The sequence below is a fragment of the Pan paniscus genome, chromosome 21, assembly GCF_029289425.2.
Source record: "Pan paniscus chromosome 21, NHGRI_mPanPan1-v2.0_pri, whole genome shotgun sequence".
In the NCBI taxonomy this organism is placed as follows: domain Eukaryota; kingdom Metazoa; phylum Chordata; class Mammalia; order Primates; family Hominidae; genus Pan; species Pan paniscus.
In genome coordinates, this window is record NC_073270.2 from 65,443,788 (window position 1) to 65,470,164 (window position 26,377).

The window sequence follows — 26,377 nt, forward strand, 5'->3', positions numbered from 1 at the left end:
CCAGCTCCCTCATCCTCTGCAGGAAGGATCTGGGCTCTTGGGGTGTCAGGAGGCAACTGCCTCTTCATAGCAAAGCTTCATTCATTCAGTTCCTGGTTCTGGGCTATTGCCCCTGTCTCCGAGGATCAGAGAGGTGAAGTCCCCTGCCTGGGTTCAGATGGTTATGGAGTAGGGGTCCTGGTTCAGACCCATGGCTGTCTTTCTTGCCAGCAGCACTTCTTTCTTTGGGGTGATTTTTCCCCCAGGGGACACTGCAGTGCCTGGAGACATTCTGTTGTTATAACTGGGGTGGAGGGTGCTTCTGGCCTCTGGCATGTAGCTGTCAGGGATGCGGCTAAACCTCCTGCAATGCACAGGACAGCCCCCACCACAGAGAATTGTGTGGTCCCAAATGTCACCGGTGCTGAGGCTGAGAAACCCTGCACCAGGCCCCTCCCCAGCTGACCCTGTGTTCCTGCAACTACGCCAGCAGTAGACATACCTGCAGCAGCAGGTGTTGGTGCTACAGGTGACCCTAGGTCCTCGACCTCCCCATCTGTCTGCCACCTGGGCCTGGGCCTGGAATAAAAGGTGCACCAAGGGTCCCTGGCTTCAGCATTTTTTGTTTTCAGGTTGCCTATCAGACTCCTTCTTGCCTCCTGAGGTCCCTTGGGACTTGGCTCCAGGCAGCCTCCCTGATCTAAGACTTCAGCAGCCGCCTCAGGACTCTGCATGGCCAAGGTCCGCTCTGCCCCAGGTCACCAAGGTCATTGTGGTAGCAGTGGAAGCAGGGAAGGAGAAGAGAGGGCCCTAAGAAAAACTCCAGTCCCACTAGTTCCTGGAACTTGCCTAAGGCCAGGAGAAGTTGCTGCCATTGTGGGTTCTGTATATGGGATTTAGGACTTTGGTTCAGGTGGTTTCTGCCAGGCTCTGGCCAGATGCCAGCCTAGGCAGTGTCCTGGCAGTGCTGAGTGACACATCTCGGGCACAGAGAGGAGCGGGCGCCTGGCCCTGAGCAGAGGGGAGGCTTGTTGGGGGCCAGCACTTGATCCACTGAGCCGGACCCTCAGACCCTGGGTTGCCCTCCTCACCCCCACCCCCGCCTCAACTCTGCTTCCTGCAACATCTATATTTAAAAATGTTGACAGATAATAATGGTGTTCAGCCCGAAAATGCAGACAGGAGCTTCCTGACAATTGCAGTGCTGTGCCGGGTTGGAGGTTTTCTCAGGGAGCGGAGTGAGTCCCCAGGAGCAAGTGAGAGTGCCAGGGCTGTGAGGGCTCTTTGCCAATCTTGACCTTTCAGGGAGGTTTGAGAGAAAGACTCCAGAAGCCCGCGGGGAGAGCAGGGGTTCTGGGGAAGATGAAGCCCTTCATCCAGGATCCCTCTGTGACCATAAGGTGAGTTGCTTTGCCCCACATCTCTGGTGAGGCAGAGGGCAGGGACTCTGTTTAGGGAGCAGGCTTCTTAAAGGCAAAGGGTTTGCAAATTCTAGCAGCAGCAGGGCCCTAAGAGAATGGCTTTTTTTTTTTTTTTTCTTGAATCAGATGACTGCATTTGGAGTCTGGGGTGAGGGGTGGGGGCTGCCCCTCTTGGAGCCACAGATGGGTCATTTTTATGTATCAAGGGAATCAGACCAGGATCAGCCCTGGGTTTCTGCCACAGAGTCCAGAAAGAGTCACGAAGGTCTTTTGTTTGCATGTGAATGGTATTTTAACCTATTACTTCTGGGCTAAAAATAAAAATACCCCTCAGATGCCTTTTTGTCTGTAGATTGTAAGATAGTTTCCAGGAAATAATAGATTGTCATTGATGTGCGTTTTGACTGCATGGTGTCCTATTCTTAAGCCAGGTTTTGTAAAAATTCAAAGTAGAGGAGGTTTCCCACAGTGGAGATTGAAGCCTTCATTTAGTGTCAGGAACATATGCTCCACTATCAGGAGTCATTGTCCTTCCGGGATCTCCACCACTGAACCCTGGGTGGGAGTGCGGGAGTGGATGAGGGAGAAGGCACACTTGACTTTTGTGTGATTTTACATTTGGTATCATTTGTGGACTTTTGGTTCTGAAAAATGGTTTGCAAGTGAAGTTGGATGTCTGGAGTTGGGGCCCAAGAAGGAGATGGAGAAGTGAATTCTAATTCACAGTTAATATGGGTCATGGTTAAGTTCTTGGAAGCAACATTGGTTTCCAAAGGTGCCTGCTGTGTTTTTAAGCTGCAAGGTTTTACGTTTTTTTGACCCAGTGGAAAATGGCGATTCAGGATCCCAAGGACTTCAGGAGAGGTTGTCTGAATGCTAAAACCCCTTCCCTGAAATGCTTGCTTTCTTTTTAGAGGACAGGAAATATGGGAAATTAACAGTCCTTTTGTGGAGTGTGGTTTGCCTGTTGTTCTTTGAGGAGGAATTATGGAATTATGTGCGTGCATAACGATGGTAACCACATACACAATCGAAGAATAACAAATCAGAAAAACCCATGGTGAGGTTCATTCAGAAATAATCAAGAGTGTATTGTTTAATTAAGGAGAGGATCAGAGGAATGCAGTCCCAGAGCCACCATTTCGGTTGTCACCTAGGTGCAACTCTCAGCAGAAGTAAGCATTCCCAATAAGATGTTCTGAAAACTTACTGCCGTTTAATTTCACAACTTTTACCCCACAAGCTGCAATAATAGGCCAGTATGAAAATGCGCTCTTTCTTTCCCATACATTTTCTTCTGTTCCTGAGCCAAGCCCATAGGTAGCTTGGCAGTTTGCAATTCTCTGTCTACACGGAATAGATATAGATTTTTTTTCCTGTATGTTTTGGGTATTAACTCTTTGGTTGCCAAGCTGTTGAGCCCTGAGTCTATATTATACACCTTCAGCCTGTGGCTTACAGGGCTTCAACACATCGTTGTTATATAATGCAGTAGTTTTGCTTGTGGGGTGACTGTTCATATCGTGGATGCTCAGAAAATTCTATTTTTAAAGTATAAAATACCACTCTTCAGAGCAGCCTGCTCACTCCTGCCTCCCCGGGAGCCACACGCTTTGCACCGTGGAGTTGTTGGCATGAAGGCACATGACATATGGACGGGAGTGCGTTCCTCCTGTCTAGGGCCTCTTAGGACCCAAGGAACGGCTGGAGGCAGTTTCTCTCCAGTCCTGAGGTTGATGATCCGAAGCTCTTGGTGCTGAGCCTGTGCTGCTATTTTTAGCTTCCTTTCTTCCCTGCATCTTGACATAATTCGACATGTCGCAGCTGAATCTCGTCTACTTGCAGAGCTTACCGTGTTTTGTAATCTGTGTTTTGTGGGGCAGAAATAGTCCTTGCCAGAGCATATTATATCATTATTATTCAGGGGGAAAGTTATGATACTATCAATTAACTTTAAAAGATGCAAAACACAATTGATCCTTTGATTTTCTTTCTACTGCTAATTTCCTGGCTGGGAGCACCTGGAGGGTAGGCACTCCTCCTCCTTCTGCCGGACCAGAAGGCAGCAAGCAGTGGTTCTCACATCTTGGGAACCTGTATCAGAAGCACCTGGAGGGGCTGTTACAAAGGCGATTGCAGCCCCACTGGCAGAGTTTCTGAGTTAGCAGGTCTGGGTGGGGTGGGGGGGCAAGTAATTTGCATCTCTCACAAGTTCCCAGGTGATGCTGATGCCGGTCCAGCACTGCACTTTGAATCACAGATGGAGATCACGGCAGAGGGTTGGTAAATATTTAGGGGGTGGACGATGCCTACATGCAGAGAGCCAATTTAAGAAATATACAGATGGTGGAGCAGGAGATTTTCAGTTGTTGTGTATCCTGTCCACGCGGTTGAAGATGGACTTGATTGAAAAAGAAATTAAAGTTGAAATAAAATTAGCTGACTGAGAGGATGGCTCCTGACAGTGTCCAATGCTGTGATGTTATTTAGGGAGGATGAAGCATCACGACTCAGACAACTTACTTTGAGATGGCCGACAGCACACACAGACATAAATGAAGTGCGTGTACATGCACACACACGAAACTCAGCAAAATATTAATTGCTGAAACAATGGGTGTTCATACTATTCTAATTTCACGCTATTTCTATTTCTAATACTTTTCTTCATCATAAACATTGTATTAACATGGTAAACACAATAATAGGGCTTAGGACAGCTTTTCTTGTGTGTGTGCTTAATAGTAAATCAAGATCACCCACATGTTCACAGCTGTGTTGCTCCGGGTGGCGTGGGCATCGGTACTGTATTAGTCCATTTTTACACTGCTGATAAAGACGTACCCAAGACTGGGTAATTTATAAAGAAAAAGAGGCTTAATGGACTCACGTTAAGCCTCTGGGGAGCCCTCACAATAATGGCAGAAGGTGAAAGGCATGTCTTACGTGGCAGCAGACAAGAGATAATGAGGACCAAGCGAAAGGGGTTTCCCCTTATAAAACCGTCAGATCTCATGCGACTTCTTCACTACCACAAGAACAGTATGGGGGAGACTGCCCCCATGATTCAGTTACCTCCTGCTGGGTCCCTCCCGCAACACGTGGAAACTATAGGAGCTGCAATTCAAGAAGAGATTTGGGTGGGGACACAGCCAAACCGTATCAGGCACACGCATCGCTTTAGGGAGTTCTCATTTCCTTCCATTCTCCCTGATCCTTTATCTGCTTGTTCTTTCCTCCTTTCCCTTCCCTTCTCTTTCACTCCCTCCTCCCTGGCTTCCCTCTCTTCTGCTCTCCCTCCCTCCTTCCTTCTTCCTGTCCCCATCTCCTGTCTTCTGGTGACTCTGGGTCAAAGGACTCTGGTCCAGAAGGGTTCCATGTGGGGATGTGTTGTGCTGAACTGCTATTAACCTCAGTAGGGAAGGTACCAGGTTCAAGAGGCCAAAGAAGAGACCTGGAGCCAGCAAACGAGACATACAGTTTTATTATGGACTTACGTGCAGGGAAGAGAGTCCAGTGGTGGCAAGTTGAAGAGAACTGTCTTAACATACAGAAACGGTCCAGTGGTGGCAGGCTGGACAGAAGAACTGCTTTAATGTTCAGAAATGGTCCAGTGGTGGCAGGCTGGACAGGAGAACTGTCTTAATGTTCAGAAACAGTCCAGTGGTGGCAGGCTGGACAACATATCCACCTTCCTACAGTCCAGTGGTGGCAGACTGGGCAAGAAAACCACAACTGCAACCGCCCGCGAACATCATGCAGTTTACACAGCATTTTCATTTAGCACCCTCCCCCTAACAGCCCTCACCTGGCAACCTTCATGTAACCCAGGCTTGTCCAACCCAAGGCCTGTGGGACGCATGCAGCCCAGGATGGCTTTGAATGCGGCCCAACACAAATTTGTAAACTTTCTTAAAGTGTTATGAGATTTTTTTTTTTAGCTCATCAACTATCATTAGTGTTAGTGTATTTTATGTATGGCCCAAGACAATTCTTCTTTTTCTAATGTGGCCCAAGGAAGCCAAAAGATTGGACACCCCTGATAGTAACCCAAAACTCAGGGCCTCAATCCCCTGTACAGCCCGTGTTCCACAGGACAGGCCGGAGGCTCAGATGTTTATGGTAGATAGGAACAGATCTCTGGGTGGGCCACTCCCAGATTCCCTAGTTTGGAACACACATTCAGGTGCATCTGTCATACAGGGTCATTCTAAGGGTGTGCTTAAAATATTGATGTCAGGTGTGTTTACCCTGCAGGATGCTGTGGCATCTGCCCAGGAAAAAGTTAAATCATGCCAGTTATTGTTTTCCCAGGGTTTTCAGGCTGCCACCTTGTTTTTTAAATAAAGTTTTATTAGAACACACTCACACCCATTTACTTACACACTTCTCTGGCTGCTTTCCAGCAGCATAGCTGAGGCAGAGACCATAGATCCACACAACTGAAAATATTTACTTCTGGCCTGTTGCAGAAAAAATTTGCCCATCCTGATTTGTTTCTGTGGGCTGGCTGTCTTGGAGATTCCACACGTACACACATGTGCACATGTGCATACATACTCACACTAAGGACATGCAGCAAGACGTTAAGGGTTGTGGAGCCTAGAGTACATGTGACTGTTCATTGTACTATTTTTTTCTACTTTTTCACGTGTCCAAAAAATTTGTAAAACATTTTGATGACGGTGGCAGTGACCACCCCCGGGTCTCTAGAGGAATGCCACAGGGGTCCATCCCAGGTTCTGAGTCTTCAACATTTGCCTCACCCACTTGGCAGGTCAATCAAATGGGTAGATGACACAAATCAATAAAAGCATTAACAAAGTGTCCCATATATTCAAGAGCCAAACAGATACCTCAACAGACTGTTAGGGAGGCTGAGTCAACAAGGAGAAGTTTAATGTTCATAAGCTTCAGGTATCCAGCTCAGATTTACAAAGATCTTTGCCCAGGTCCTGCAAGGAGCAGACTTTGATAGGAATCAGGCCTCTGGGCCAGGCACGGCGGCTCACCCCTGTAATCTCAGCTCTTTGGGAGGCCGAGGCAGGTGGATCACCTGAGGTCGGGAGTTTGAGACCAGCCTGACCAACATGGTGAAACCCTGTCTCTACTAAAAACACAAAATTAGCTGGGAGTGGTGGCACATGCCTTTAATCCCAGCTACTCAGGAGGCTGAGGCAGGAGAATCATCAGAACCCAGGGGGTGGAGGTTGCGGTGAGCAGAGATCGCGCCATTGCACTCCAGACTGGGCAACAAGAGCGAAACTCCATCTCAAAAAAAAAAAAAAAAAAAGGAAGAAAAAAATAATCAGGCCTCTTGGCCGGACGCGGTGGCTCATGCCTGTAATCCCAGCACTTTGGGAGGCTGAGGCAGGTGGATCACTTGAGGCCAGGAGTTTGAGGCCAGCCTGGCCAACATGGCAAAACCCCGTCTCTACTAAAAATACAAAAATTAGCTGGGTGTGGTGGCGTGCACCTGTAGTCCCAGCTACTCGGCAGGCTGAGGCAGGAGAATCGCTCAAACCCAGGAGGCAGAGGTTGCAGTGAGCCAAGATCATGGCGCTGCACTCCAGCCTGGGCAACAGAGTGAGACTCTGTCTCAAAAACAAAAACAAACAAACAAAACAAAACAAAAAAAGGGAAAGAAATCAGGCCTCTTAATGGAACCAAAGCTGTGGGGTCCCTAGAGTGCGTGCAAACTGTTCCAGTCACTGGGACATCAGTGTGCAAAGCCTCCTGGAGCTTGCGTGCTAGTGGGAGAGGACAATGAATGGCACCTATAACCAGTAGGGGATCGTCCTGCATGTTAGTAATAAGTGTTGTGGGAAATGAACAGGAGAAGTAGGGGGAGGTAAGAGAAGGTATAAATGTGGTGGGCTGTAGACATTTGAGTATTACATGGAGTGTCAGGATTGGCATCATTACGGAGGTGACATGTGAGCAAAGCCGTGAAGGTGGTGAGGAAGTGAGCCACGTGGATATCTGAGGCAAGAGCCTTTGGGGCAAAGGGAACCTTCAGTGAAGACGCCCCGAGTAAGAGCCGGCCTGGTGGGTTCCAGGAACAGGGAGGAGGAGCCCGTGGTGGCTGGAGTCACATGAGATTGCTGGGGAGGGAGACGGGAGAGAAGCAGGGACATTGTAGGGAGGGGCCTCTGCCAGCACTTGGGCTTTTGCTCTGAGTGTGACGGGTCGTGGGGGACATTGGAGGGTTTGAGATTTAATTATGATTCATCAAATAACTTGAGAACAGGCTAGTGTCCAGGTGGACTGACCAGCCTAGCAGTCATTGCTGCAATCCAGGCGGGAGACGATGCTAACTGGCCACAGTGAGGGTGTGAATGTGGACACTTCTAGAAGGTAGAATGATGCAGTTGGCTGAGGGAGCAGATGGGGAAACAGGGACAGTGGAGTTTCAAGGGAGGACTCTCAGGTTCTGTCGTGAGTAACAGAAGGATAGAGCGTTGGTCCTGGCCTATGAGGGGAAGGCCGTCGTGGAGCAGGTTTCAGGGAGAAAGCAGTTCAATTTTGGCTACAGTGAATTTGGAGCATCTATTTGACATCCGTGCAAACATGACAAATTGGCAATTGGCTGCACAACTCTGTGCTTGGGAGAGAGGTTTGGGCTGAAGCTGTGCATTCGGGAGGCCGCAGCTGAGCAGAAGCTGAATGTGAGCTAACGCGCTCTCTCCCTGACTTAGTCATTTGTCTGCCACCTGTAGTCTAATTTGCCAGATACTGTCTTTAAACCAGGTCTTTTTTTTTTTTTTTCAAATTTTAACTCATTTTAAAAGGATATCTATGTTGCACTTTTAAGTAGAAATCCAATATTGCTTGCCTTTGATAAAAGGTAACCATAAAATAAAACAATGACAACAAAACAACATTTAGTTCAAGTTAGGCATAGTCTCTCACTAAGGATTTCGAGCCAGAGGGTCTTCTGTATTATCCAAACACAGAGATCAACAAGTGTCAGATGCCAGGGTCATCATAATACCAAACTAAGACTCTCCTCTTGAAGTTCTTGGAAGATTGGAGGGAAATTGGCAAGAAATTAGCCTCTGTTGCTTTGTCCCGGGTCCACGAATCACTTAAAGTCCCCTTTTACCCTCTTATGTGCCTGGCCCTTGGGGAGATGCTGAGCTGAGCAGCCGTTATAGTGGGTAGAAGAAGGAAGCTTGGGGTCCAGCTTGACCCTCTGCTAGAGGTTGGGTTTGCTTTAGGACTATGTATTTTCTGAAAGGCAAACTGCAATTTGCAAGAACGCAGAGAGGGGCAATGGCTGTTTATTCTAGAACAGACTTGGGGGATGAGAACCTTGGAAAGCAAGGGTGGGATTTTTCCTGCATGGTTCTAGGATGTGGCCCTGCAGCCAGCTGGGAAGGATAAAAGGATACAAGTGGGTTGGTTTCACTTCCCTCTGGGCACAGGCTTTCTCTCTGAGAATTCTCACTGGGGCTCATATCTTTTAAATTAAGTAGTCTGCTCCTGAATAATATCTTTCTTTGGGGCTGTTTCTTTTTTCAGTTAATATATTGGGGTCCCTTTTTGACATTATAGGCTTTCCTCAAATGCCTGGTGAGCCAGGATCGACCTTGTTCATTGCAGAATGAAGCAGCAAAGAGCTGGTGTGTGCTCACGGTGTGTTTCAGCTGGTGGGTTTTGTTTCAGGTTGCCCAGGCCTGGAGGTGGCCTTGGTGCTGAGGGGCCTTTGCAGAACCTTCTCTTTGTGGCTGGTCTGGAGACAGGCAAGGATGCTCCTGTACTTTTTGCCTGGAGATGGGAGTTGTCCATGTTATCTGCAATCCACCCTAGGCTGATGGTGAGGGAGGGAGTCTGCTGTCATAGGAAGCATGTAGACAGACTCAGGCTTCTCTCAGCACGAGAAGGGATTTTGGATCTCTGAGGTCCTTCCTACTGTGGGTTTGCAGTTTCCCTCCACAACCTCACCCGCAGGAATCCGGAAGCGTCTGATGCCTTCCCTGGTCTGGGAGCCCCTAGAGAGGAGGATCTGCTGAGCTGTTATGACATCGTGCCCACAACTGTGCAGGCATTTGGGAGATGCTCTGAAAATGCCCGATGAAGGGTTGTGAGGATGAAAGAATCTGCTGCTGAACACAAACTGCTGGGCTCCAGGCTACTGAGCCCAACTCATTCCATGGCCCAGCATGTCCCATGGCTCAGTATGTCCTGTGGCTCAGCACGTCCCTTGGCTTCCCATGGCTCAGCACGTCCCGTGGCTCAGCTCTCACTCCTTTGCTTCTGCGGGTCCCTTGGTCTGGCGTGTCCTCCCCACTCTTCCTGAGTTCTCTGAATTCTACTTGCGCCTCCAGGGCCCCCTCTTTCATGAAACCTTGACTCACCACCTCCACCTCTTTCCCCACCTCACCCACCACTGTCCTGCTCTTGGGGCCCTGCACCCACCTCCTGCTGGGCCCCTGCTTCTGCCCTGCAGTGCTGTGGCCCCCTTCCTGCCCAGCAGCTGGGAAGGCATCCTGAAGTGCGTATCAGATCTTGCCCTGTCCCTGCCTCCCATTGCCTCTGGACCACAGCCTCTGAGATCCTGCCTGCCTTCCTCATCTTGTCTTCCATTCCTGGGGAACGGTGGCCACATAGCCAGGTGGCTGGCAGCACGGACTTGGGAGACCCTACCGGCCTGGGTTTGAACCCTGTCTCTACCGCATGCTTGCTTTGTGACCTGGTTCCTCATTTTCCTCATCTGTAAGATGGTGGTGTTGAAAGGACCTGCCTGGTAGGGCTGTTCTGAAGGTTGAGATATTCAAGTGCGAGAACACCACCCAGCACAAGGCTGGTGAATGCTCCAGGAGGGTTCACTGCGCCATTGCCATTTTCCCGTTGATCCTGCAGTTCCGGCCACTCTGGCCTCTGCTCACATAGCTGGAACTCGTCAGACCATCTCCCACCTCAAGGTCATTGCCTCTACCATGCTGTCTCAGGACACTCGTCCCCTGCCTTACCATTCGGTCAGCCCATTATCCTTCGGGCCTCAGGTTGAATGTCACTTGCTGAGAGCAGCCCTCTCTGACCATCCTTTTAGAGTGGCTTCCCCGCCTCACATTCCCCGTTACAGTCTGGCCTGATTGTATCTGCCAGTGGGTTCTGCTTCCCCCAACCAGAACTTTCCCATCATGAGGGGGAAACTGCCTGGACCAGAGGCCCTCGGTAACTGCCAGTTGGCTGAATGAATGCAGGAATGAGGCATGAACAATGCAAAGATGCTGAACCATGACATGAGGGACTGTTTCATTCATGTGGCATGGGGGTGGGCTACCCCCCCATACCTAACTTTTCCAGTGTGACGGTTTTCCTTCTGAATTTATAAGGTGCCCACCTTAAAGACAGGAATTCAGCTCGTGTCTTTTAATAGACCCTGCAAGGTATCCAGTTCCTAGGACACAGCATTTTGTTGGTTATTGAATGAGACTGAAGGGATGAGAAGAGTGGCCAATAGCATGGAGCTGGGGCCTAACTGCACACATGTGGTCTTGGTCCCTAGTATTTATTAGCCCAGTGTCCTTGGCCAACTTCATTTTATGCCACAAAACCTCAGTCTCCTCATCTATACAATGGGAATAATAATAATACCTTTTCTAGAGTTGGAGGGAGGATTAAATGAGTCAGTTATGTTTAAAGTCCTGGAACAGTGCCAATGGCCACCACATAGTAATTTCTATGTAAATGTGAGCTGCCATGATGATGGTGATGATGATGGTGGTGATGATGATGGTGGTGATGATTGTGATGTTGATGATGATTGTGATGTTGATGGTGATGATGATGGTCGTGATGATGATGGTGGTGATGATGATGGTCGTGATGATTGTGATGATGGTGGTGATGATGATGATGGTGATGATGATGGTGATGATGATGGTGGTGATGATTGTGATGATGGTGATGGTGGTGATGATGGTGGTGATTGTGATGATGGTGATGATGATGATGGTGGTGGTGATGGTGGTGATTGTGATGATGGTGGTGATGATGATGGTGGTGATTGTGATGATGGTGGTGATGATGATTGTGGTGATTGTGATGATGGTGGTGATGATGATGATGGTGATTGTGATGATGGTGGTGATGATGATGATGGTGATTGTGATGATGGTGGTGATTGTGATGATGGTGGTGATGATGATGGTGGTGGTGATGGTGGTGATTGTGATGATGGTGGTGATGATGATGATGGTGATTGTGATGATGGTGGGGATGATGATGGTGATTGTGATGATGGTGGTGATAGTGGTGGTGACGGTGATGATGATCATGGTGGTGACAGTGATGATGACGATGGTGATTGTGATGGTGGTGGTGATAGTGGTGATGACGATGATGATCATGGCAGTGATGGTGATAATGACGATGGTGATTGTGATGGTGGTGGTGATAGTGGTGATGATGGTGATGCTGATTATGGAGGTGTTGGTGATGATGATGGTGGTGGTGAATGTGATGGTGTGATGGTAGTAATGAGGGTGATGTTGTTACCTTGTAGTAGATTTCAAAAAGTGGAATAGAGTGGAATTAAAGAAAACACTACTGAGTTAATAAGAAGAAAGGTAGGGCGCAGGAAGTGTTTGCTAGGAAATGGAAGAGTCCAGCTTATTCCAGTATCAGTTGAATGCAGCAGACTCATGAACTTTACTGAAACCAAAATTTACCGAAGCTGATGAGAGGATCATGATTTCCCAGAGTGTGGACTGAAGCCTCCAGGAGGTGTCAGAGATGATTTTGGAGTAGTGATTTTCACACCCTCTGTAAAATAGGACCCATTTAAAAATTTTCAATCTGTTGCAAACTGATAATTTCATTAATGTGTAGAGAAACATTTTCACACTTCACCCCTAAGAGAAGGTTTGTGGACTGGTACCTGGAACAGATACTTATCTTGTAGCTGCCAGCAAGAAACACTTTCCAGATGGGCACCGTAGCAGGACACTGTGCTAGGACACGCTTTAAGTAGTGCTGTTTCAGATGAAAATCACATCACATGGGGCTTTGAATTTCACAGAATCCTGTGGTCAGCTGGTTGCTCCCCTGTGAATTATCTTTCAGTTGTGTGGTTGTATATGGAGGAGAAAGTTGTAGTTTGTGGCTCATGTGTCACTGACTGGTGATGTTGGATGATTTCTCTTTTCTAACAAGCAGAGAGCAGCCTCAGGCACAGAACCCTTGACGGGCATGGGGTCTTGCCAGAATGGAATTACACTGACTCGTTTCCATTGCATTTATTTTGTGGCCACTTAATATTTTTGGATATTGATTCTGATTTTCCTATTAGAGCCAAGATGTAAAGTTTCTTTAATAGATAATTTAGGTGCAAAAAGTGAGTTGCCTTAAAACATAGTGTACATTATCATGCAGCTACGTGTGAATATATGACAAAAATCATGAAAGTGGTACAAGACAAATCTGCAGAGAACTCTAGTGGAAGGCAGGATAGAGGAGTGAGAATAGACCAAATGGATGTTTGGGGTCATTTGGGGCCATGTAAGCCTCTCCCCTTTATCCCTGGTGGAACAGCATTAAGGACATCCTCTCCTTCATCCCAAACATCTGCTTTATGGGAAACCACAGGACTATATTGTTAGTAGTACTGGGAAAGCCTAGTCGGCTTTATCTTTTGGATTCTGAGAATGTTGTCAGTGATCATGTTTCTCTCTTCACTGGAGTTGCTAGGAGTTCCAGCATCCAATTTCAGTTCCAACCTCCAATCCTTGCACAGAACCCTACAGTATGTGTTTTGTGTATTGAAGCCATAGAATCATGTATTTTTCCTCCTCATTTTCTCCCTGACCTTTTTTTGATTTTGTCTTTTTTTTTTTTTTTTTTTCTTAACTGCAGTTACATTTTTGTAAGCTGTGTTACATCATTGTTTGGAACACAGTAGGGGTAATGCATAAATGCTGAATAAATAAATAATGATGAAACTTTTTCCTCAAACTGTGAGATTGGGGCCACTCCATTGTTAGAGTTATTTTAATGTGATCAGGACAAAGAGGCCAAGAGTGTTGTAGGAAGTAAGCTTTGTTCTCGTGGGCTTGGGCTGGGCAACGCTGTGGTTGTTGGGAACGCTAATTTCTGTTATTTGGTGGTGCTCATATCTCAGGCCTCTGTTTAAGAAACAACATAGATTCCTCCAAGGCACATATTTGCATCCTGTGTGGGCCGAGGTGCCTGGCTTCATTCTTTCTCTAGATACCCACACTATCTCATGGGTATTTTTAAATGCGTGTCTTAAGAGCCAACTTCTCTGCTGTGTGCAGGCTTTTCATGATGCCAGGAGAGTTGCCACGTGGATTTGCAGGCACTGAGGGCAGAAACAAGGAACAGGCAGCGTCAGCTCAATGGGTGGGACCCACTGTCCTTTCAGCCCTTGGTGGGGCGGCCTTGGAGGAAGGGTCATTCTCCAAGCGGGGCAGAACTCAGTTCCAGGTTGGCCAGAAGGCCAAATGGACTGTGGGGTAGGTCTGAGTCCAGGTAGTGGGGCGACCCAGAAGCAGGAAGATGGTGTGTCAAATGTAGAGTGAGACAGAGTTGGCAGGGGCTGGGGAGTTGTTGAGTCCTGTTTTTTCACACTTGTGTGGGGATCTTGAGGAGTTTTGTAGAGGTGCCGCAGGGTCTGCCTGTTGAGGAGCAAACCAGGCTGACCAGGTTACAGGTGCCATCCACTGTCCCCTCCCATCTGATTGGTTTGGATACTAGGATGTTGCGTGGATTCTCCTGGAGTCCAGACATAGCCAGTGAAACAATTTTGAACCCCCTGCAATAGTCCAGCCCCATCATTCCATTCCATAAAGGAAACTGAGGCCTTGCCAGGAATCCCAAAGTGGTAATCCCTCTTGTAGAGTTCCAGGGGAGGGCACCAACCTCCACCTAGCTACTGAAGCCAGAAACCTGGCCATTCACCTGCCCTTTCCATTTTCCTCCTCAGGGATGGGGATCCCTGCCACATCCCTGTATCCTGGCATCTCCAGCCTTCAGCACCTCTCCAATTCATCTGCTTCTCATTACCCCCAGCCACACCACGAAGGTCCAGGCCCCCTTGTCTGTGCGCTGGGAGGATACAGATGCATCCTGAGCCTTCCAGCTTCCTTTGTTGGGCCCATCTAATTGGGTTTCTGCTGGGTGATGGGAGTGATCATTTGAAACTTCAAATCTCATTATGACAGTCTATATCCCTTCCTCCATGTTCCCATCTTGTTTCAGATCTTTCAGTGGTTGCTCATGGCTTATAAAATCAAAACAAAACAAAACACCCAAATTCCTCACCAAGCCCCCTCCTGCACCTCTGGCCTCATGATGGCATGATTCTTTGAGTCTGGGGACCTGAGCACATGGTCTGAGCTGTGCTAGAACTCTAACCCACACCACCCCCTTCCATGCACAAACACAGATGTTTGCTGGCTGACTCCAGCTCATCCTCTCATCTTAGCCTCAGCATCACTTCTGCAGGAAGGCCCCTTCCAATCTCACCAGGGCCCATCACGTCATCCTGTCTGATGCCCTTTGGCACTCTGGGCTAATCCTTTGGGGCCCTCAGACCCCGTCCCCACTGTCTTAGTTGTCTGGTTTGCTCTCTCTCTTCCCCTACTGGACTCTCAGCTTCCTGAGAGCCAAGGTCACATATAGCTTTAGCCTGTGTCCCAGGCCTTCAGCGTGGTGCTTCTTTGGGCACAGGAGGTGTGTGCAGAGTGGAAGGAGACCTTCGTTTTGTGGGGAGACTGTATTATAGAGAAGTGGTTTCATGTTCCAAAGAACAAGCAGGAAATATCTTCCTTCTCCTCCTCTTTCTCCTAGTAAATCCTCCTTCCTCCTCACTGGCTGGATGAAGCATCTCATGGTGGAATAGTTTCAGATCCAGGGTTCCCAGGAAAGGGAACCACCTCCAGTTCCCCATCCCCTTCCCTTTCCTGGGAGGTCTCTGGTGCTTATGTTACTAATAATGAACATTTAACTAATGAGTTGCTACCTGTTCATATTACCAAAGCCTCCCTGCCAAAGGCCACCAGAGACATTCCTGGGGTCGAATCAGATTAGATTTATGGAGCTTCCTGCATCACAGCGTTAACACAGTGTTGAGGGCCATGACAACATCCCAATATGCAGGACTGGGAGAGGCTTTTTTACAGGGCTTGAGTATGATCTGGATGATTCTAGAAGAAATGAAAGAAGCAAGGGCCAGCTCTATCTGATACTATCAAGAAAGAGGCCTCCCACTATAGGATATCTCAGTGGTCTTTTTTCAGGAGGTTGGAGGAACTAGTTGAGGCTGGGTAAGTGCAGGATCCCTGCCCGTGGAGGGGACATCAGTCACGTTTGTAGCTTCCATGTGGCCTCGGGTGTCCTGGCGGAGACCTTGGCTCTCCTGTCAGAAGCTTCCTCTGATTGTCAACAGGGATGATTTTATTTTACTCTTTATGCTTTCATCTTTCATATTTAAAACTTTGATCAGTCTAGAATTTCTTTTGATATAAAATGTGAGGGACAGAGCCAACCTACTTTTCTATTTTAGATTGCCATCAATTGTCCCAACTCCATTTATTGAATGATAATCGCTTTTCTCTGATTTTCTTGCCTCCTTTATAAATATATTAGATTCTATACAATTTTGTGTCTATTTTTGGACTTTTCATTTTGTCCCATTGAATTGTGTCTATCCTTGCAACAAAGCCACATTGTTTTAATTATTATCACTATATTATATGTTTTAATAACAGAAGTCCCTTTCCCTCATACCTTATTCCTCTTGCAGCTTTTTCTAGTTCTTCTTGTTTATTTTTTGTATAAATTTTATCTTATTTGCTATATGTCTTTTAAATATCTGATAACTTTAGCAGGATTTTAGTTGTGTAAGAATTACAGAATTTTAATCCTGGAAGGATGCTGAGGAGGTTTCTAACTCTCTCATTTTCTGGAGAGGATATGATTTTATCAAAGTGATGCTGTGAGTTTATGGCAGTGAGAAACGAGGGAATCCCCAACCCTGAACCCACCTCCAGATCCACTCGCCCCACCAAGCCTCCAGCTTTTGACCCTGCATATTTTTAGGTACCCAAAAATTACTTAATATTTAGCTTAGTGGACTGCCACGATTTAAATTTGACCTTTTGAATCCAAGCACTTCTTTCTGCTATGTTGCTTTTAGAAGAAAGGACAAAGCTGAGGAATTCAACCTTTGTTTCCATTTATCTCTTAGCCTTCCGAGACAGGCCGCAATGTAGCCAACACCACTCCTTTGTCTCCATGGTCAAAGTCGGAAGGAAGTTCTTTCAGAGGGGTTGGCTTCATTGATCTTGTGGGGAAAATCTTACAAGTACCCAGGGCAGGGTGTTTGATAAGGAAGTGAGTGGTGTGAAATCCAGGCTCAAGAACAAAAGCCCTACAAGCCTGTACCCAACGGGGCCACTGGCCTAGAATGGTAATAAATAGAATTGGGTGACAACCTTGAAGGTCACCCGTGGTTCAGCTCTGGAGGTGTCCTTGTTTGTACTCACTTTGAGTAACCATCAACTTATATATAGCCTCAGGCCAATTGCCCAGTGATGATTTTGACTGTCCCTTGCCAGGGGCCTGGGCTTGTGGTTTGGTTGTGAGTCTGTCATGGTCTCTGTGACCTCAGAGGAGGAGGAAGGAAGATGATGATGGATGCTTCTAGTGATGCAAGCAGCAAACATTTTTGGACAATGTGCCCAATACCATTCTCTGTACTCTGCATGAGTTAACCGTTCAGTCTTCAAACAACGCTTTGAGGTAGGTGAGGAGACTGAGCACTAAAAAGGTGAATGCAGAGCCAGTGTGAGCACAAAAGGCCTGGTTGCCTGCTAGACCGTGCCTCCTCTTGGCTGGAGCTCTATGGCAAGAGTTGGAACCAGGGAGCCTTGGTTAAAATATCAGCTCCATCCCTTATGACCTTGGGCAACTTACAAATCTCCAAATCTGTATTTTCACCTTTTAACTAGAATAATGTATGTCAATTATAGGGTGTTAGGATTAAATGAGAAAATGTACACAAAACTTTTGGGACGTTGTCTGGCACTGGGTACGTACTCAATGAAAAAAGGTAATGGTTTTTTTAACTTGTTTAATGTTTCTAAGCCTTAGGTTTTCCACTTATAAAATGAAAGCATCATTATATATGGTGCGTGGCTGTCTTCTCTTTTGGTTTGGTTCGGTTTGAGGATTTGTCGGGGTCACATTACCGTCATGACCACCTGTGTGACCTTGAGCAGATTCCTTAACCCCTTTATGTTGCAGTTGCCTCCACTCTAAAGTGGGGGTCCTGATAGTGGCTGGCTCAGGGTTGTGTGATCAAATGAGAGATGCTTAGAGAATAAGCATCGGCGTCTGGCACAGACATCCTCATCCTCCAAGATCCTGTGACTTGTTGCATCTATGTGCTTGACTTAGCCCACAATCCGTCCCCATCTCCCTTCTCTTCTCTTTGTTTTGGGAATCTTTAAAAACGCTTGTTGAGCTTGGGGTCGGTTTGCAGAATCATCACCTACTTTTAGGGTAGTCTGTTTCATTTGGGGTAAACATTTAGGTTTCTAAGACATTGGGACAGTGATGTTTGACTTCACATCTATTCATGTGCTCTCACTGAGCTCTGAATATGATGTTTCCATTCCCCCATCTATCAGAGATGACACAGAATCATTTATATAGACTCAATAGACTCTTAGGGGAGGCACCAGCCCTGTCTGTAGCTTCACTGCTTCTGAGACTGAGGTGGTACCTGGTGTATCAGTTACCTGTTTCTGGCAACAAATTATTCCAGAATTTAGCTTGTGATTTTGTTGACAATTAGGCTGGACTTAGCTGGGTGGTTCTTCCGATCTTGGCTGGGCCCCTGCATGCATCCGTATTCAACTGCAGGCTGGGTATAACACTGTCAGATTTTGGTGTCAGCTGGGATAACTGGGATGACTCAACTCTCTTCTGTACTCTTCATCTTGGGCCTGTTCACATGGTGGAGGCACAGCCCCAGGCAAGAGGGAAATGTACAAAGCCCTGTTAATCCTAGGCTCAAATCGGGCCCACCATCTCTTCTGCAGGCAATTGGCAACGTAAGCCCCAGTCCAGCCCAGATTCAAAGGAAGGGGGCACACATCTTCTCTTGATGGGAAGAACAGAGTTCACTGCAGAGGGGCCTAGTCTGAGGAGATGAAGAAATGTGGCCGTTTTTGCAATTTGCCTCACTGACCACATAGAAGGTGACTGGCCCTGTGTTTTATGTCATATGTGACTTTATAGAAATGTGTCTCCTAGCTGGGCTTTGCAAAGATGCAGACTCTATCTGTCTTTCTGTTGTGGGCTTTCTACCTTGTCATGAAAAGGCCAGAAAATTCCTGAAATGAGTGTCCTTTTCAGTCCTTCAGGTGAGAGGCTCCTCAGGGATCCACAGACCATTGTTTTGGCTTCTGTCTCCCTCTGCTTGTCACACACGGATCACATACACAGGTGGAAGTGTACTTGTTTGCTTCGCTTCCCAAACTGTAAGCTCTGTGAAGACAGGAATCTCCTTGACTCACTATTATATCGTTGGAACCTAGTAGGTCACTGTAAATATAAGATGAAAGAGGGCAGGAAGGCAGGAAGGGAGTGAATGAGTTAGGAAGTTAGGCATCTAGATAGGAAGGAAATGAGAGAAAGCCTCAATGGAAGAAGGAAAGAAAGACACTGGAGGTAAACAGTTGGGAAAGAAGGAGGTGAAGAGATATAAGGAATTTAAATTATTCTTCAACAAGCTAGGTATGGGGCAAGGCACTGGCCTTTCTGAACCTCATTGACTGCATCTGTATGATGGAGTAATAGTAGCACCTACCTGGCTTGTAATGAAATAATACACAGAAGCTTTTAGAATAGGGACCATCGCTGATGGCTGCTCTAGTTGTTCTGGTTTCAGCTGATGAAGGCACTAGGATCCTCAGCATGGAAGACACAGCAGCAGGGACGGGGGAAATGCTGTGGGTCCAAGGAGATAGTGCAGGTGCTCAGAGGGTCATGGAGAGAGAGAAGCAGCCCAATGATTGCCGGGTGCTATGCCATTCAGTGCTTCTTCTAGGCATGGCTTTGAGCAGCAATTGGCCAGGCTTCCAGAAACTTCAGAACAAGTGGACTGTGAACTCTCTGCAAACTAGATGCTGTAATATGCATTTTCATAACTCCCCCAAGGATGTGGACAGGTGGAAATAAACTCCCAGTCACACAAAACCCCACCACCCAGAGAGCAATCTGGTTGACATCCTGGCTGAGTTTATTACCATAATTTTTCCTATGGGTACCTGTGTAAATATAGAAACTGTAGACAAAATTGGAATTGTACCACTGATATGGTTTGGATTTCTGTCCCCATCCAAATCTCATGTCGAATTGTAATCCCTAGTGTTGGAAGAGGGGCCTGGTGGGAGGTGATTGGATTCTAGGGGTGGATTTCCCCTTGCTGTTCTCATGATAGTGAGTGTGTTCTTATGAGATCTGGGTAGCACCTCCCACTTCATTCTCTTCCTCCTTCTCTGGCTATGTCTTGTGAGATGTGCCTGCTTCCCCTTTGCCTTCCACTGTGGTTATAAGTTTCCTGAGGTCTCTACAGTCGTGCTTCCTGTACAGCCTGTGGAACTGTGAGTCAACTAAACCTTTTTTCTTTATAAATTACCCAGTCTCAGGTAGTTCTTTATAGAAATCCAAGAATGGACTAATACAACCACTTACGCTGTATCTTGGGTTTTTAAAATTCACATTATTTTGTGAGTATTTTCTCACTGCCTGAGAATTTTGGGGTCAGGCATTTTTCTCTTCACCTCTTAGACACTCAATTTCTGTTTAGAAAATGGGGAGAGTAAGAGTATCTCTCTCCTAGAAGTTGTCTATTTTTTTTTTTTTAATTTGAGATGGAGTCTCACTCTGTTGCCCAGGCTGGAGTGCAGAGGCATGATATCAGCTAACTGCAATGTCCACCTCTCGGGTTCAAGCAATTCTCCTGCCTCAGTCTCCTGAGTAGCTGGGACTACAGGCTCACCTCACCACACCCAGCTAATTTCTGTATGTTTAGTAGATCCAGGGTTTCTCCATGTTGGCCAGGCTGGTCTCAAACTCCTGACCTCAAGTGATCCGCCCACCTCTGCCTCCCAAAGGGCTGGGATTACAAATGTGAGCCACCGTACCCAGACTATTTTGTTTTGACCTGGGGAGAGTTAAATGAGTTAATATCCTTAGCCCAGTTCCATAACATCCACTGTAAGCTTTTCTATATGTTCCTTTATTTAGGAAGAGTGAACATAGTGCCAGGTTTTACTTAGAGAGAAGTGCTCTGCATGCTTTGGTGCTAGCACACAATAAAATTAAACGGAGGTCAAAGCAGAGAGCACTTAGGGATTCCCGAAGCGTCCAGAACAACAGTGGATGGTTATAAAGGACAGCAATAGTACAATGACGCTGCCTCCAAGACGAAGTACAGCATTAATTAGTACTGGGCAGTGGATGGCCAGGCTCTTTCAGGGCTTTACTGAGAGCCTCTGAAGGGTGGCAATGATGAAGAGTGGGGCCATGAGTGACCATCTCAGGCCCGTCGGGAAGATACTTTTCATGTGGTTGACCCATGGCAGAAGGAAGGACCTGTGTCATCCCTGAGTGTCTGAGCATGTTGGGGCTGTGCCTCGGGACATGGGGTTTTTCTCCCTGGTCTCGTTGGGATGCTCTTCACACCTAAGCAGGGTTTGCACATTCAAACACGGGCTGTTTGTATTCCAGCCAGCACTGCTGAGAAGGCCGGGGAGCAGCTTGGTGCATACTAAGGAGCAGCCCCTGCCCTGGCTCTGTCCACACCAGGCTCTCTGGGCAGCTGCCCATGGAGAACACAAGCCAGCAACCTTTGAGGAGAGCCAGGCCAGCATTTGACCATTTGAGGCTGATGGACCCTGGGTGGCCCCTGAGGGCCTCGGCTCTGCTTTTGGGAGACCTTGAAGGCTGATGCGTTTCCTCCCCAGCCCCACTCTTGCTTTACCTGGATTGCTGCTGGGACTTTGAGACAGTCCACGCTTTCCTATTGTGGAGGCCGTGCCTTGCCCGGGGGATGGAGACTGAATCTATTGGTGATGATCCAGTAAAGGGTCTCAGAGTTCAGCAGAGGGTGCTGGGATTCACCCCAAATATTTGGGCAGAGGGAGAGAGACAGGCTGTGAAACAGAATGAAATAATGATGTGATAGGAAGCCCTGCAAGCATTGGCCCCTTTAATTCTCCCTAGGACTCTATGAGGTAAGGACTGCCCCACTTACCAGGATATGAAACAAAGGCTCAGAAGGCTCAGAAGGTGGAAATAAATCTCCCGAGTTTGACCAGGAGCCCAGCAGCCCTTCCCCAGAGCCTGTTGACAAACAGTGCAGGCATGTGCCTGTCTCAGGGTTATCTTCCGCCTGCTTTCTTCTCAGCATGCGATTGCATCATATTGTATTGATTGCTTATGGAAGACTGAATTCAGAGGCCTCACAGATCTATATCATGACTTTACGGAAATAGAAAAAGAAAAGGTATTTTTCATGGTGGCTCAAACTTACTTCTTATCCCCATCCTTGCAGGCAGAGGCCCCTAACAAATGTCAAAGGATGACTGAGGGGGCTTTGGAAGCCAGGAGACTTGGCTGTAGATCTCCTCTACCACTTCTTAGCCATGAGACCATTGGTAACTCATCGAACCTGCCTGAACCTCAAATAGCTGCTATTGCTCTTTGTTACCCATGAGACCAAGGAAATAGTCTTCATCATGACCAAGGAATAGTCATGTTCTAGAGAGTGCACAGGCTAAGAAAGGAGCAGAGATTAGAAGGAGAAAAGAGGAAAAAAGAACAAGCAGGACATTTTTCACCTAAGAGATTGACAAAAAAATTTAATTTAATCAATAAATTACCCAGTCTTGGGTAGTTCTTTATGGCAATCTGAGAATGAACTAATGCAACAACTTATGCTGCATCCTGTGTTTTTTTTAACTCACATTATTTTGTGAGCATTTTCTCATTGACAATATCAAGTGTTGGCAAACATATGCGGAAACAGCTCTTACAAGTCTCAGATATAAATTGGTATGGCCATCTTGCAGACACAGTTTGGCAATATCAAGTAAAATTGGAAAAGCAAATGCTTTGACTATCCGTGACTATTTCTAGGTAAGGAGGCTTGGACCAGGATGTTCATTACAATATCAACATTGTGTGTAATTATGAAAAACTGGGAAAAAATCCTAAATGACCATTAACAGGGGACTGAATACATCAAATGTGGCATATTCTTACCATGGGACACTTGGCAATAGTTAAAAGTCATGAACTAAATTTCTATGGGAGGAAAATGAAGTGGACAGTATAATACCATGTTTGTAAAGCTACCCACCCCAACAAAATAATATCATATATAGCACGTCAATGTGAAATGAAAAAAAGACTGGATGGAGAGAGAGGGGCAGGGAGATGGAGAGACAAAGACAGAGACAGCAAGCAAGAGAATGTGAGAGCTGTAGGTATCAGACTAAAAAGACACATACCAAATCTCTGATAATTGTTCCTTCTGGGAGTGTTGAATGATTAAAAAAAAGGATTTCACCTTTATCAGGAATGTTTCATTATATATTATAATAGTTATACATATAAACACACACCAGATGACAGCTTCAATACCCTCCAGTTTTGTGCATTTGATATATGATTCCTTGTGCTTTTAGGTTTTCTTAATGTTACTCAAAGAAATTGGAGAAATAATTTTTAAAACAAGAGATTTATTTGAGGAGCTTAGAGAAGGGGAAAAGTTTGGATATCTAATGATTTTTATTTTAAGGTCAAGGTATGATTTGACTTTGCTCTGTAAAGCAATTTTCTTTTCTCCAGGAGAATGTTTGCGGCAAACATTTATTAATTAGCTGCCATGTTCATGGCCCACAGAACTGTCCATGGTACTAGTTCTCTACCAGGCACACAAATAAATCCTCAGCTAAGTAAGTTTATCTTGGATGACTTTTTCTCTCAGTTTGATAAGAATTCAGCTTGCCATCCTCTGGCCTAGCTGAGCCACAGGATGTTGAAAGAAGATCAATGCTGCCTGGTAAGTACATTCAGAAACACAACTTCCCCCAGATATTCCAGTGTTTCTGCTGATGCCCAAATCCCTAGGTCATGTCAGCTATGAAAACATCAGCAAATGTATGCAGTATTAACTGGAAAGGAGTGTTGTTGCTTCTTACTTTTTATAAGCCCAGAAGATTCCAAGAACAGGGAAAATATCTAAAACCAAGTCAGAAAAGGACATAAGTGCTGAGCCCATTGGTGACTGCCGTTATCTGCTTCGAAACCCCAGGAGTTGGTGATGTTGTTTGCAAGGAGACAGCTATGCTTCCTTTCTTGTTTTAGTCTTGGGCTGAGACAAATATGACATTTCCTAGATTTGGGGCCCAGAGCTACAGAAAACATGGCCCCAAACCAAAAACTTCAAATTTTAAGCCATTCATCCTTGAGGAATATGCTGATACCTCATTTACCCCTTGTGACTCCTAAACCCTGGACATACCTTTTTATGCTATTAAAAGAAGGCTTCTAGTTTTGTTTACTCCAGTCTCCTAGATGTTGTCATTCCCCTTGAATCTCCTGAGAGGCTGGAGATTATATTTGGTCTGGCAAATGGTTTTCTTTCTCCCCCCTTTCTCCTTACATTTATTGTAAAAATATTTTAATAGGCAATACATGTATATGGTTACAAAATTAAGCAGCATGAAAAGGTGCACACTGCCATCATGAATACTCTTATGATCATCATCACCTTTATTGGATAGTGAAAAGTCTGTGGCCGGGCGCGGTGGCTCACACCTGTAATCCAAGCACTTTGGAAGGCCGAGGTGGGTGGATCATGAGGTCAAGAGATCGAGACCAGCCTGGCCAACATGGTGAAACCCCATCTCTACTAAAAACACAAAAATTAGCTGGCCATGGTGGCAGGCACCTGTAATCCCAGCTACTCAGGAGGCTGAGGCAGAATAATCATTTGAACCTGGGAGGTGGAAGTTGCAGTGAGCCAAGATCGCGCCACTGCACTCCAGCCTGGCAACAGAGCAAAACTCCGTCAAAGAAAAGAAGATGAGAGAAGAGAAGGGAAAAGTTAAGTTTGCATACTAAACTTACTTTCTGGTTGACCAGTTCTCCTTCCCTGAGGCAACCACTGTTACAAGTTTCTTTTTCATGATTTCTTGTGGATTTATTCGTGTCATTCATCATATGTGTGTTTGTCACATGAATGATGGCAATCTACACATACTGTTTTGTACCTTTTCTTACTTTGTAATATTTCTTGGAGATCATTTCATGGAGATGGATGTTGGTCTTTCTCAGTCTTTTATGTGTTGCCTGATAATCTGTGGAAAAGGTTCTTCTCCACTGCCCTATTGGTTGACACTGGGGTTGTTTCCAAACATTCATCGATGAATCAGTGCTACCTCGAATAATCTTTTAACCATGTATGCATCTTTATTTTCAGGTTTGAGTTTATTTGTAACATATGTTCTGATGACTGCAACTGCAAGACCAAATTATATGTGCATTTTAAGTTTGTCTAGATGTAAAACATTGGCCTGCAAAGATATTATATCAACTTATAAACAGAAAAATTAATGGCAGCACTGTTTGTCAACGCCCTCACCAAACTAGGTCATTGACAATTCTAAAAGATGGGTCTACAAGGGTAGTGCTTAAAAACATCTTTTTTGGTTTAGGTTCAAGCCATGTTTACACTTGAAATGGTATGATATCTTACATGGTATGAGAGTGAGCAGGTGGGGGCATATCTGGAAAGAGATCAGTGTACTTTGGTAGTTGTTGAAGTGAAGCTGAGTGATGAGTACATGGTAGTTCACGTTTCCATCCTCTGTACTTTTGTAGGTGCTTACGTTTTTTTTGTTTTGTTTTTTTGTTTTTGTTTTGAGACAGGGGCTTGCTCCATCATCTAGGCAGGAGTGCACTGGCACAATTATGGCTCTTTGCAGCCTTGACCTCCTGGGCTCAAGGGATCCTCCCGCCTCAGCCTCCCAAGTAGCTATGATTACAGGTGCACCACACTATGTCTGGCTAATTTTTAAAACATTTTTTGTGGCGACGGGGTCTCACTATGTTGCCCAGGCTGGTCTCAAACTCCTGGGCTCATGTGATCCTCCTGCCTCAGCCTCCCAAAATGCTGCAATTACATGTGTGTACCATTGCGTCCAGCTCTTTTTCCTTTTTATAACAGAAATGTCCAAGCCATATATGAAACAGATCTGACCCACATAATAAAAATATGGACCATAAATCATCATGAGTTGTTTTCTCCTTGTATTTAGCAAAAGCTCCTCCTGTGCTCACGGCAGGCTGAGTGCCTGGCCCGTGTCTTCTTAGTCTGCACAGTATTCTTGTGAGGCTGAGATCATTGTTTTTATTTCTGTCTCACAGATGAGAAAACAGTGGTCCAGAGAGATTAAGTAGGTAGCAGAACCAGGGAATGCAGACTTCTCACAAAGCAATACACTGCTTCTGCCTGACCATCACTTTGCCTGGCTGCTGCCTCTTTGGCTACCATCTGTCTGCCAGTCTCTGGGGACACTAGTTACTCTGACAGTCTAGTTACCAGGTAGGCTCCAGTAAGATGGGAAAGACCTGGATAGAAATAAAGGCATTCTATGAACATTACACCAGCAACTCTTTTTTAAAAATAGATTTTATTTTTTAGAGCAGTTTTAAATTTACACAAACATCGTACAAAAAGTGAGTTCCCATATACCTCCTCTCCCCTTCCCAGTTTCTCCTATTATTGACATGTTGCATTGTGTGCACATTTGTTACAACTGATCAACAAATGTTGATGAATTATTAACTCAAGTCCACAGTTTACATCAGGGCTTACACTTGCTGTTTACATTCTACGGGTTTTGACAAATGCATAATGGAATGTA

General features: G+C 46.1%; 1 protein-coding gene across 13 annotated transcripts in view; it reads left to right on the top strand.

Annotated features, from left to right (window-relative positions):
• Positions 1 to 26,377, top strand: part of PHACTR3 (phosphatase and actin regulator 3) — a 271,856-nt gene that overhangs the window by 99,383 nt on the left and 146,096 nt on the right. The window contains exon 1 of one of the 13 annotated variants that reach the window (XM_034947224.3): positions 1,235 to 1,379. The exons of the other annotated variants lie outside the window; for them this stretch is intronic. The gene's annotated coding sequence lies outside the window, so the exon portion shown is untranslated. Of the gene's footprint in view, positions 1 to 1,234; positions 1,380 to 26,377 lie in introns of those variants that run through there. 13 annotated transcript variants of the gene reach the window in all.